Below are 12,087 nucleotides of genomic sequence, written 5' to 3' on the forward strand. Positions count from 1 at the left end.
TATTATGGAGATCTATGACTTCAACTCTCCTCGCCGCTCTCACCATCCAAGACGCGCCGCCCTCGCCGCCGGCTCTCATTGAAAATGAATGACTTCCGGCCACTTTGACGCTCTCGCCGGCGGCGGTGTGAACGCACAGTTAGTAAAGTAACAGCACAGAACCAGTGTCCGAAATGATTCAGTTATTGAATTAAAGCAGATATAAAATAAAACAAATATTAGATGAAAAACTTAAAACATAAGTAAACTGAATAAGTGCATGTTGTAGTGCTAAAATAATTTTTTAAAATAATAGATGACAAAAGCACATAAAAAAATACTAAAACTAAAATTAAATAGAACTCTACAAATATTCTAATGAATAAAATTCAAAATATTAATAAATACTTTAAATAATCCTTGATGCAAAACACCTCTCTTCAACAAGACGTGATTTGAGGAATCATTCATATCAAATGGAGCATGGATGCTTAAAATTTATTAATTTTGTATTACAGGTACCTTTAAATTGCAATGAGCAACAGTAAGTAATGCATGAGTTAGTAAATGCTTCTATATGACAGGCACTGAAACAACAAATCACAAAGGGCCTTGCAAATCACAATAGGCCTTGAACAAAAATCAGTGTTTGACCCTCATTATTCAAACCTGACAGAACACAATAGGATCCGAAAGAGCACAGCATCCCACTGTCTAAAGAACAGAACAGGGCCATAGTCCGTCGCAATATCTGCAATTCAAAACCACCAGGCAAAACCCATGAGAGACGTGTTGTTTCGGTCTGTCATTATGCAAAGAGTCCAGTCAGATTTGCATAAGCTGAAGAAGAAGAAAAAAATGCTGCACAATTTTGCTGATTTTCACAGCTCAAGTCGTCACGTTTCAGGTGACAGACACAGGTGCGGGAGAGTCTATTATTGAACACAAAAACACACCCGGCGAGAAACGTGCCATTTTATATAATACAACCCATGGACTAGAAGAAAAACTATATTTTGCACATCCCTATTAGTAAGGCTGGGCGATACGGCCAAAAATATTATTACAATAAAATGATTCAGAAATACTATTTTAAGATGTCCGTGTTACAGTGTATTGTAATTATGTTTTATAATAATCAACTACATGTACTTACAATGGGGTTCAGGGTTTGGTTTAAGGTTAGTTGTTTGTAATTATACATAATATATAGTTATTACAACAGTAACTACAAGTGTAACACTCAGTAAATCAGTATTTATGACGATCGATATTCATTTCATCCAATTATTTAGGAAGGAAATCTTTTCACATGTTTGTTGGACCTAAAGAATGAATGTAAACATTACTTGTTTGTGTACATGTAATCTACGTTTACCCCCACAATTCTGTTTTACTTTTTCTAGATTCTGTGTTTTGTGTTTTAATTCAAACATATCATCAAAAATGGTGTCTATTAATTAAATGAATTCATAAAAATGTAACATATACAGACCAAAAGGGACGTAACACAATCCTCAAATTTAACAGAAGTATACATTAAAATATAGATGAAAAAATATCTTGGATGATTGTGTGATAGACTATTCCTAAAAAAAACTCATTATAATAAATCAATTTAATGCTTTAAGAAATTTTTTATTTGCATTTTATTCTATTATTTTTTAGTTCACACAGATGAAAAGTGTCTCTTTCCACTGTCATTGTGCCGCTATGGTAACTTGTGCTGTTAAACGGCATAAAAACATTCCAGAAGTCCCTAATGTTTATCCGCCGTGTTCCAGTGACCTCAAAATCTCACTTCCTTTGACAAACAGCAAGCAGCTATCTAGGAAAACACTTGCTCACTTGCACAACGGGACCAAATCGCAGACAAACACTCGCGTCACCTTTAGACGACAGACACGGGCTCCTCGTGCGAGCATCTGCTGTCTTTCAGAAAGAGAAGAGCAGACGTCTGTCTCCTGTGAAAGCCCAGTCTTTGAGCAGTGACAAGGAATAGGCGAGCACAGTTCCTGTCTGTAAACCCTGCGGATTAAAGTGTGTATTCAGTGCCAACCGGGTCAAAGCGTTCGCTGCTTTACCTGCTCAATAACACACAACAGTGGCAACAAGGGGCACAAAAACAAGCTTCACACACACTAGCCGAATGGGAGGCGTTTGGGAAGCGCCACGGCCCAGAGAAGAGATTAAAAGGAAGTCTTGTGATGATTGATCATCTGTGCTGAAGGTCTCGTGCTAAATAAAGTCCAGAGCTTCCTCTGTCAGTGCAGCTTCTTTTAGTGCTGACAAAAGAGTATCAGTTCACAGAACACAAATGAGCCTCGACAAACAATCAACTAGGGGTGTAATGATACCCTCAAGTGACGATTCGATACTGAACTCACAATACGATACTCCAAAAATTTGGTAAAAGCTTTTTTTTACTGTTGTTCATTAAAATTAATTGGCTTGGACTTGGTGCTGGAAACCCAAAGCACAGGACAATAGAGACACCAGAATAACAATATTCATGATTCTGAAGCTGAATATACAGAATTATTTTAGATGAAAATGCTTGCGCTCTGTCACTGACTAGATATAAATAATGTAGGCCACTTTTTACTGGTAACAAGACATTTGGCATTATCAGGACCAGCAAATATTCCTCTATTGCTTTATTATACATTATATTCAACATTATATAGCAGATTAATGTAGTACTGACACTAAAACTCTAAGGGCATTTTCACACCTGAAAGTCCGCACCAAGGTCCGAACCTAAGGTCATGTTTTGATGCATTCGGTTAGTTTTGGTTTGGATTCACATTGCAATTATGCGAGCGCACTAAAGAACTTTACATGATGTACTTGCATCCTGTCGTCATCATCTATGTGGGCTGCATCTTGACATTGATTGGTTTGTAAACGGCATCTGACGTCAGCGTGTTGTCAATTCGGCGGGTAACTTTGACAAAAATGAAAGAACAGACGCATATCGTTGCCACTATACTGTTATTATAATGGCATTACTACTGCAGCACCAACTACACTCGAGGCTAGTTCAAATTTGCCAAATGAACGTCCTCGCTGTGCGAACATTTTATTGTCGCTGGCAGGACGCAGGACGTGCGTGTGTGTGTGTGTGTGTGTGTGTGTGTGTGTGTGTGTGTGTGTGTGTGTGTGTGTGTGTGTGTGTGTGTGTGTGTGTGTGTGTGTGTGTGTGTGTGTGTGTGTGTGTGTGTGTGTGTGTGTGGGTGTGTGTGTGTGTGTGTGTGTCAGAAACGCTGTGGGCAGGACTGACAGATCTGCACATAAATATTCTTCTTCAGTTCTTTAGGCTATGCGGGAACCACCGAAACTTCCTGTAAATGGTCTGAAAGTTCGAACCATACAGAAAATGCTTTCACACTAGAAAAGAACCAAACCTTAGTTCAGTTAGATATGATTCAGAAATGCTGTCTGTTTGGTCCGGGGGAGGTTTCACACCTGTAATTTTGATTCGGATCAAACTGAAAAGTCCGAAAATCCGGATCAAACAAGCTAGGTGTGAAAGGGCCCTAAATAAACGTGAATTTTTTCCCCTCACACAGTAATTTTCATTTTGGGTGAACTACATATTGTCACTATCCACGATACATATTGTTGCATTTTTGTATTGCGATATATTGTGACACACCTACAATTAACCAGATAATATCGATGCAAGCTTGTTTTAGTCCACAGTGATCCTAAACTCACTTATAACAGAATATGGTACACAAAAGCAAGTCAATTGCCCAACACATTTATCCAGAGATGCAGACACAGCAGTTACAGGGATTGTGCATTGAGTTATAAAGGCTATAGCATTTTTATGATTTCATGTTATTTAAATATAAATATTAATTCAAATCTCACTGCAAGCTGCTTTAGATAAACCACACATGACATTACAGTTCAAAAGTTTGGAGTCAGTAAGATATTTTTAAAGAAACTAATACTTATATTTAGCAAGAGAGTAAAGGCATTAATAATGTAACAAACAAATTTCACTAAAAAAAAATCTGTTCTTTTGAACTTTCTATTTAAATCCTGAAAAATTAAATTACATCAGTTTCCAGACAAATATGAAGCACAACTTTTTTCAACATTGATAATCATAATCATTTCTTGAACAGCAGATCAGCATATTAGTATAAAGGATCATGTGACACTGAAGACTGGAGTAATGATGCTGAAAATTCAGCTTTGATCACAGAAATAAATGGTATTTTACTATAAATTCACAACCATTATTTTAAGTTGTAAAAATATCTCACAATTTTTACAGTATTTTTGATCAAATAAATGCACTCTTGGTGAGCAGAAGGGACTTCATTCAAAAACATTTAAAAATCATAACCCATCCCAAACTTTTGAATGGAAGAGCATATATTATACACCAGGTTAATAGATATTTTCTGACTATATTAAATGTGTGTTATATTTCAGGGTTGCGTTGTGTAGAAATGGAAGAATTGGTCTCGCGCCGCAGGGCAGCTGTTGTTCATGATCCACCAGCCGGTTCCTGACGGGCAAAACAACTGTCCCCAAATACACGAATAATAATAAAACTTGCAAACACACAGCTTTCCACTCACAGGACACACTTTGAACTCGTCCTTCACATCTGTTACTAATGAAGGCCAGGAATGTTCCGCTCCGCACAGAAAGGTGGATCATTATCAGTCCAAAGACACAGACAGAGAGGATGGCTTTCGTCTCGTTGAACGTCAGAGGAAGATCACGACGTCATTTATAACGCAGATCACACGATCATATCTGCAGTGAGAGGCAAAACTCAGCTAGTTTGGGAAACTCAACAGAAAAGGGACAAACCGGCGGCACACGTTCAGCTGAATTCCACAAATATTTTCCAGACAGGATTCGGTCTGTTGTCTGATCCGAGCAACGAGAATTATTAAAATATGAACTTAAAATCTTCTGTCCAAAGTGGTTTGGGTGCCAAAAAATAAGATTTAGCATATTAAAATATTATTGATATATTCTTTAAACTACTTAAATGATTTATGGCTTAATGCAAACTTGACTAGTCTGTCTTAAGAAGCCCAAAATGATTATGTTGGTTTATTAATTTAACTTTGGGGAATGAAGCTTCTTGGAGAGGGTTTTACTGTGCTAAAATAAAATAAAATTCCTCTCTCTTTTGTCATGTCAGCCTACAGTCAAGGCTAATGAAATACATATCTTTACCATATTTAATTCACAATCGTGTCAAACGACTATTTTCAAGTCAAGTCAAATATATTTATATAGCGCTTTTCAAAATACAGATTGTATCAAAGCTGCTTCACAGTATCAATCAAAACAACTTAACAGTGTTTGTTTCTTACTGGAAAAAGACCATCCAAGTTTCGAAAAGCTTATCAGTGGTATGATGGGTCATTTAATTTGAATATCCCTATTTTCACCCTTTTATTGAAGCATAAGCCAATGCTTTACAGTGATTTTCCCACAGCTAAACACACCTCATGCCTGAGAACACCATAACTGTGGTAAAAATCACTGTAAAGTGTCTTCATTGCATTAATCATGTCACGCTGCTCCAGAAAGCAGTCTGTTTTTTGACATTTCTTCTCAAGGATCAATATAACATTTCATTCTGTGCATCTATTTATGCACCTTTAAGCAGTTCACTGACTCCAGAGCGTCTGTGGGATTATTTCTGGCGTTTCCCATTGAGAAGACAGACAACAGGCGAACACAACACAAGTGTTACACACAGCGGAGACCCCTAAATCGACACGTGCTGCGTGCAGCTGTCATATGTGCTTATGTCAGCGCATAGCACCTATAATCGTCAACATATATCAGTACCGTACGTCTATACAAAACCCAGTTCAACAAGAGAAGCGAAAGAAACCGCAACAACAATACCAGATCTAACAATAGATCCTGAAAGTTTCCCTGACGAACGATGTCGTTTAAACCGAGTCTCCGTTCCGTATCACTCATATACATATCTCTCAATAATTCCTGTTTTAGATGCGGTCACAAGCGTATGACCCCCTGAATTCAGACCCCTTCTCCAACTCATGACTCCATTTCAGCCGTACGGCAAAAGAGAGCACAGCTCGGGTTTCACACGCACGTGGTGCATTGTGGGAATGATGGCCATCTCTGCTACTTGGCTCGGCCGCAGGCCTGGCGTGGATAAAGGCTCTACTGGGAGTCTGAGGACTCTGTGATTTCTGCGAAGGAAATGGTTTCTGTGGCGGTTTCTAAATGCAGAATACGGATATAAAACTGAAGACGACAGGCGTGTTAAAGCGCAAGCTTGATTATAAATGTGCATAACATTCCCCAGCTCTACAGTTTATCCTGCACTTTTCCCAAATCGAAAGACATTTTACATTCCTTGATACCCAACAGAACTGGACCGGAAACCATAAAAATTACTACCGACTTTATGGGCTAAGGGCAAATTAATGCACAACTCTCTGTTTGGACTAGTGTTGTTGTTATCGTTTAATAAAATCACTTTTTTGATGATTTTTCAATATTTATTAGGTCAACAATTGTGTATTGGTTTTTGTTTCGACACGTCATGATTTAAAACACTGCTATATACCATCATGTTATATCATGAATATAACTATACCGAAAGCTGAAAATAATCAAAGCAGATTTTTCTGTAAGTTAGCACAAAATAATAATATTTAAATGATAAATTAAAGCTGCAGTCCGGCGTTTTTCCTCTTTGTCGCCATCTCTGTTCGAAATCTGCAATTGCAGTCATTCGCGGAAATATTAACTCTACGTGAGTTGTACTTCAACACCCTCGACGCGGCACAGCGCGGATGAACACAGTGTTTGAGGAGACTGTGAGGCTGTCAATCACCCCGCCGGTGTGGATACTGGCATTCACAATCACAGATTATTCTTTTTGGAAGTATGACCAACATAAGAATTTTCACCGGAAAATGTCCTCTGAACAAGTAAGAAACATCCACCTTTGTTCTGATTCTGATATTGCAGTAAAACGCGCCGATTAAAGGGGTCATATAATGGTACATGCACTTTTACAAGTTGATTGTACTGAAATGTGTGTTGGCAGTGCCTGTACACAACCATCATAAAATGATAAAAATCCATCCAGTGTTTTTGTTTTAATCTCCTTATATGTTTTCCCCTGCCTCAAATTGAGCCGTTCAATTTTGTGACGTCACACGGTCGGAAGCCCCTCCCACGATTGTTGATTGACAGCTGCGTTTCAACACAGACCCGCCCTCGCTCGTGAGCCAATAGTCTGCGCGGACCGGCGCGCTCATTGTTGATATGCTGGAGCACTGTCTATGAGCAGAATGGCGTCTAAGCGATTGTGGTGTTCTGTTCTTGGGTGTAATAACGAACACAGTCATTTTAATGTTCCTAAATCCGAACCGCTGAAGACGCAGTGGCTGAGTTTGTTTTCGAAGGGAATATTCCACACGAGCAACGTCAATGCTTTCATGTTTGCGCAAATCATTTCTCAGCAGACTGCTTTATAAACGAGGATCAGTATAAAGCTGGATTTGCTAAGAAGCTGCTCCTGAATAAAGGATCGGAACCAGATATTCGTGTTCCTGCTGAACCTCTAGAACAACTGAAGTGAGTGTTACGTTTTATTAACCTTTATATTAATATTTATATCAATCTTTGCAAATCGCTAGCTGCACGCTTCACAATGAATGCGTCTAAGGTTTACACTCAGGGTACATTACGGCATGTTTTCTATGTATGACGTTCTCAATATAATTCATAATCCCACGTTTATACTAAACAACGCGTTATGGTTATTGTGTTATTGTGTTACAAACGGTGTACACAGAACAGAGAGGCGGAGTCAGCAAAGCTCATGATCATTTAAAGTCATATGCACTGAAACGGCGCGCTGAAAACAGAGCTGTTTTTGACCAAGTAAAATAAGTGTTTTCTTACAATACTAATGAGAATTTTTAATTAAAGTATATTACAAACTTTTAATTTAGACCCTAAAGAATCATACTAGCTTGTACAAAAATGACATTATATGACCCCTTTAAATCTAACAATCGCTTATAAGTTATATCACACACAAAACCATGCAAATTATACTTTGTTCTCAAATTGTTAATGTTAACAACGTCAGCATTGCGTGACTACATGTAATGCCCTTCAGATATTATCCCTCTTTTCGCATGGGCCGTTACAGTCTCTTTTTCCAAACTCTCAGTCCAAAGTCTTTTGCGTTTTACAGCGGGTGAGTCTCTAGTTGTCACTGGTGATCGTCGTTTGAACCTTTCTGGATCCGCCATCAAATTGATAAGTTTAATAATATCAAGTGCTGTGAGAAAAGGCTATAATCTCCACCTCCAACATCCTCACACGCAATATAGCTTATACTAGCCGAGACTCCTTTATGTGTACAGATGTGACGTAACGACGCAAAGACATCCTCGAAACTCCCGCAGAAATCCACCAGTACCACTGGAGTTAGAAAACATTATTACAAGCTTACCGCTTTGAATAGAGCTACGGCAAGCAGAGAGTTTTGAACACTGGCTGGTTATGTATTTTTTCAAATATGTATTTTGGAAAATTTTTAACCCAAAAAAAGCTACAGACTGCAGCTTTAAGCTCACATGTACCAATATAAATGTAGTATATCTATAAACACCATTATTCACCAAGTGCATATTCACGAACATTTAAAAGTACTTCAAGATTACAGTGATATTCAAAATAACATGTAATCTACTGTATATCAGCAACAATGGAATGAAATGGATCACTAGTTTCAAACGTTTTAACTATTAATAATTATCCCAGTAAAATAATTTTCCCATTCATACTTAATATATTGGTCAGTGAAGGACCTCAATACCATCACTGCCCAAAATTCCTACAAACACAAACTTCTCTCATTGAACACCTGTATTGTTTTTGCTATGGACAAAAATCATAAAATTTACGGCTGATCTTGAAAATGCAAGCTTAATAAACTAAACTATTCCTAAACCCACCTAAATGATTCCCATGAGCTATTAACAGTAGGATTACGACACATGAAATGTGTTGGTGGTACCATGGTACAGTGATGCTATCAGATGTCGATACTATGAAACAGAATGATTAAAATTTGCATACCAATTGACACCATTGGTAACATAACATCCAAAAACATAATACCACGGTACTTTTCCAGTCTCCTTTTGAGCACTTTGGGAGATACTACACTTTCAAATGGAAAAACATATTTGAGAAATAAACTTTGTGCGTTTCTGGTGTCCACGATTTCAGCAGAAGTCAGAAATATTAATGGAGACAAGACTGCTTGCTTGGGTTTTTTTCCCCTCAGGAAATTAGACACGAGGGAAAGTAGACAAGCAAACGAGTTTATGCTGGTTACCTCAGAAACCAAACAGAAACTTCCCCACGTAACCCCATCCAAATCCATCACAGTCCCGGATATCAGGCCAAACCAAGCATCTAAATCTGGACAATCACAACGATTTGGGACAATTTGTACAGGAATGCACAGAACGTTTAAAGTGATCCAAAAATAAAAAATCATTTGCTCACTCTCATGTCATCGCTTTCAAATGTTGATTGTGCTGGCGCAAATCCAAACTTTAAGATCACAAGGATGCGTTTGAATGTTTGGGAATGACTGGGATTAACTGCAGGCAATCCCAAATAAGATCTGAAACGCTATTACGACTCAAATTACCACTAATTGATGGAGAAATCACCTCTAAGTAGGGGTGTAACGATACCCTCAAGTCACGATTCGATAAATATCACGATACTGAACTCAAGATATGACATTATTGCGATACTCCTAGACATATGGTAAAAGGTTAACAAAAGTACTGTTGACTAAAATGCTAAATTTGGTATTACATTGAGGGTGGAAATTAATACGTTTGCACTTGGTGCTGGAAACCCAAAGCACAGGACAATAGAGACACCAGAATAACAATATTCATGATTCTGAAGCTGAAAATACAGAATTATTTTAGATGAAAATGTTTGCGCTCTGTCAATGACTAGATATAAATAATGGTAACAAGACATTTGGCATTATCAGGACACACAAATATTCCCCTAAAGCATTATTACACATTATATTCAACATTATATATAGCAGTTTAATGTAGTACTGACACTAAAACTCTGAAAACTTGAATTTTTCTTACACAGTAATTTTCATTTTGGGTGAACTATAAACAATACAGATTGTCACTATCCACGATACATATTGTTGTATTTTAGTATTGCGATATATATTGTTACACCCCTACCTCTGAGAAAACAGCATTTCCTCAAACACTTTTACACTAAATGGAGACCCAAAAAAAATCCCTGATCCATCACTAAACAACAATTTAACACTTTTGAGGGAAGACTTTCCTCTTGCGCCCTTTGGCAAACTTGGACCAACGTGACCTCTGCGAACACAAAGCTTAAAACAAAAGAGTCTTGCATTCATGCTGAATGACCTCATTGCTTACTAAAAGCAGTCCTGACGGCTCCGATTCTGCCGTGGATAAACTCGTAACAGTGAGAGAAGTCATTTGTTTTGGGTCTAGAATGTGCTCTTTGTTCCTCAAGATCTTTGGCTTTTGCTAATGAAAAAAACAGCAAGCCTGCGGCGCACGTCGAGGAAAGCCCTGCTTCCCGTGAGGACATGTTTGCGGAGGGCGAAACTGAACCCTCTGTGAAACTCACTGAAACTCAAGAGTCCTTCCTGCAACACCTGTTTTTCAGATGACATCATCGGCGAGCTGATGGACGCTCGATTATCTGAAGATTTTCTGATTTGAAGGGGGGAAAAAAACTCCCAACAAATCTGAGGTTATGCATGTTGTGCCAAACCTGTACGTTTAAATAACTATGTTGATTGGAATTTTAGTGGGTTATTTCATATTGCAATAACCCACAATATTCTATTTTAATGTTTACGTCAACATGCAATCAAAATTAATACATGTTTCTGGTCTCATTTTGAATGATTTATCAGTCCACAGAAGAATTTTAGGTTTACAAAATGTAAATTAAACCTTGCTCCACCTTTGAAACAACTTCATATTTTAGTTGATGTAACAAATCCCTTCTCTTCTCCCTCCACCTGACACCATTCTGGTACGTAACATGCAAAATAACACCCACTTTTTATGATTCAATCAAATCCTAATAGATAAAGTAAAGTCTCATCCATTTTTTTGGATGGGAAAATAGTCCAAAAGATACAGAAATGTATCATGTCTCATGTAATCGCTCAAAGTTTCATGGAAAGACGTCAGTAAAACATCACGTTATGTTACATTTACCTCAGAAAAGGAGCATTTTGCTAAATATATGCACGTTTGTACACAACTGTTTTTGAGTCTTTATTGTTTTATCGAAAGATAAAAATAGAGCTGCACGATTAATTGTTAAAAGATCACGATCTTGATTCAAACACCCGTGTGATATTATTCCTAAATGACAATTATTTTCTGTATTAAACAAACAGACTTTTCAACCACTTTTCAAAAACACTTTTCAACCATTATTTCTGTTACAAATATTTATATTATCACAGAAGTACTGGGATTAAAAAGTTTATAGTTCGGATATAAACACTGATGTCTAGTGTAACTAAAGGAGAAAAAAAAAGTAAATCAGCTTTTGAAAGTAACTTGGAGCTTCAAATAATGATTGTATCGATTACATCGAAACATTTAGCGACTGTTTAAAATGTATCAGTCATTGAATCAGTCATTCAAGAGATTTATTAAAAAAACGATGATTCATCCAGTAATGAAAGGAGTGAGTCATTGAATCATTCACTCAACCCGGTTTTTTTTTTAATTAGACTGTCTGCAGCAATTAACATTTTGTCAGAACCGATTGTAAATTTCATGTTATTTTATTTAGTTGGCTGTTGAGAATTGGGGTATAATCGTGATTTCTGATTTCGTAATTCTAAATTTATCCTGAATCATGCATCTCTAAATAAATGGTAATTGAATTTTGACCCTGTTATTTTTATTTTATTTTAACCTTTAATATTGTATTAATGTACCAACTAACAGGGTTCCCTGTATATATGCGAATGTATATTATATTATAAGAGCTTGT

This window comes from Rhinichthys klamathensis, unplaced genomic scaffold (genome assembly GCF_029890125.1).
Source record: "Rhinichthys klamathensis goyatoka isolate OS25496 unplaced genomic scaffold, OSU_Roscu_1.1 h1tg000813l_1, whole genome shotgun sequence".
In the NCBI taxonomy this organism is placed as follows: Eukaryota; Metazoa; Chordata; class Actinopteri; order Cypriniformes; family Leuciscidae; genus Rhinichthys; species Rhinichthys klamathensis.